Here is a 2274-nt window from a genome sequence, read left to right as displayed (position 1 = left end):
AAAAAAAAAGGTGGGGGGGACTACAAACTAAAAAGTGTCAGGACAGCAAAGGAATCATCAACAAAATGAAAAGGCAACTTACAGAAAGGGAGAACATATTTGCAAACTTATCTGATCAGGGTTGATATTCAGAATATAAAACTCAATAGCAAAAAAAATAATAATAAACAGAAAAAAAAATCCAATTTTAAAAGGACTAGAAGAGACATTTTTCCAAAGGAGACACCAATGAACAGCTGGTCCATGAAAAAGTGTTCACCGTCACTAATCCCCAGGGGAATGCACATCAAAACCACAGGGAGACATCCCCTCACACCTGCTGGGATGACCATTTCTCAGAAGGACAACTAACTAGTGTTACCCAGGGTGTGGAGGAAAGGGACCCCCTGTGCACGCTCGGTGGGAATGTAAATTGGTGCAGCCATAACTTCTGGGGTTTTTTTGTTGTTGCTTCCATTTCCTCCTGGGAATTGAATCTCTGCTCGTTCCTCCTCTGACACACCAGATGGCAGTGTTCAATGAGACCAGAGACAACTCCTAGGCTATGGGCTGCAGCACAAGATAAAGGCGTTTCATTCTACTAGTAAATGGCTCTTAATCCCTCAGACCTTCGTGGAAGTACAGTCGTCCCCACATATCTGCAGGGGAAACACCCGAGATATTCCCTGTGGATGCCTGAAACCATGGAGAGTCTGAACCCTATGTTTTTTTCTTGTACGTCCACTTTGGGGCTTCTCTTTGGTGTACCCGGGTTGCCTGCATCACTACTCTTGCACTATGGGGCCACTATGAGTAAAATAAGGGTTCAACAGAATCCGTGCATATAGGGCAGCAGATGCAATGACAGCTAAGACAGCCTGGAGGCACCGGACAAAGAGCGCTCCCTGTCCCGAATGGGGCAGAGGACTGTGGGATCTCATCATGCTTGGCCCATCAGCACATGTCTACCCCACCATGCCCGGGGGAAGTGAAGGCAGGACAAGGGTTTTAAACGCACCTCACCCTTGCTTCGGGGTTAGTCCTGGGAGTTTCAAAAGAGAAAGTACTTACTTCCCAAGTCAGACTTCGTTAGACATGGTGGGACTACATGAAGAGAAAAGTCAGAGATTGGAATTTAAACTCTTTTCCCCCACGGGAAAAGCATAGATGGCTCACAGTCAAGACAGAAGGAAACAATTGTTAGCTCAATCACTGACAAGAAAAATGTAGCAAGCTAGAACATAGTCAGAAAACATTTAAGTCACATTATCCCCCAAATGGCAAGAATATAAAGAACGGTGGGCCGAGAGGCACCAGGGCTGACAATGGAGCCCCACAGCAGCTCAGCTTTGGGCCAGGACTACGGGGTTTGAACAGCCATGTTCATAAGGAGCTGCAGCACTTAGCCATCTGCCAGTTATCATTGAAACAGACCCCAGAGAAACAGCCCAGTGGAGAGTGCTTTCCCGAAGTTCACTCTTTCTGAAAATCTGGGTTAAGAATGGCTTTGGGTCTCAAAATCTCATCTCAAGATGAACCATCCAAGAATGGTCCTGGGTCAGAAAACCTAGAGCTTAGGTCTTGCTGAGGACCTGCCCACCAGAAGGGAGAGGGGGGCGAGGAGGTCAGCTTTCCAGCACTGCTATAACGTCCCAGTCTATTTAGAACATGCTTTATAACATCCCAATCTTACTTTCCATTCATTGTCTCCCCCACTAAAATGTAAGTTTAAGGGAGACAGGGTGTTTGTTTTGTTTACTAGTCTCATGAACGCAGAAAGTGCCTGACCCATTTCCAATGACCAATAAATAGTTGTTGATTAAAAAAAATTTTTAAAAAGAATGGTATTCCATTAGAAGTGCATACCTGACATATTAAAGTATTCACACAGCAATAGAAACCTTAAGCCTCAGCAATTATTCCGCTGGGGTGTAGGAAATAAGTTCTCCAATAAATATTTCATGAGAGAAATCTATATCAGCAAGTCAGATCGAACTTAGACAATACAACAGTGTTATGTTCCTGATGGCAAAGAACAACACTTGGAAAGACAAAGCAACACCACCCAGAGAGGCCAGCAAAAGCAAACTACTCCCCAGTCATTGGAATCAGAGGGATCTGCCTCTCAGTGATGTCTGCCAGGATCATAGGTGGGGACCTGGCTAAAAAGGATGAGTGTCTCTGAGGAATCTCCTCTCAGTGGGGAGAAAGACGTCATCACAGGAAGACAGATGATGCAGACCACAGCTGTGGGAGTGGGAGAGTCTTGTACAGCAGGAACAATGTCTCTTTCAC

This window comes from Myotis myotis, unplaced genomic scaffold (assembly GCF_014108235.1).
Source record: "Myotis myotis isolate mMyoMyo1 unplaced genomic scaffold, mMyoMyo1.p scaffold_m19_p_1, whole genome shotgun sequence".
Classification (NCBI taxonomy): domain Eukaryota; kingdom Metazoa; phylum Chordata; class Mammalia; order Chiroptera; family Vespertilionidae; genus Myotis; species Myotis myotis.
The sequence above is the reverse complement of the archived record's forward strand: the minus strand, read 5'-3'. Positions refer to the sequence as shown.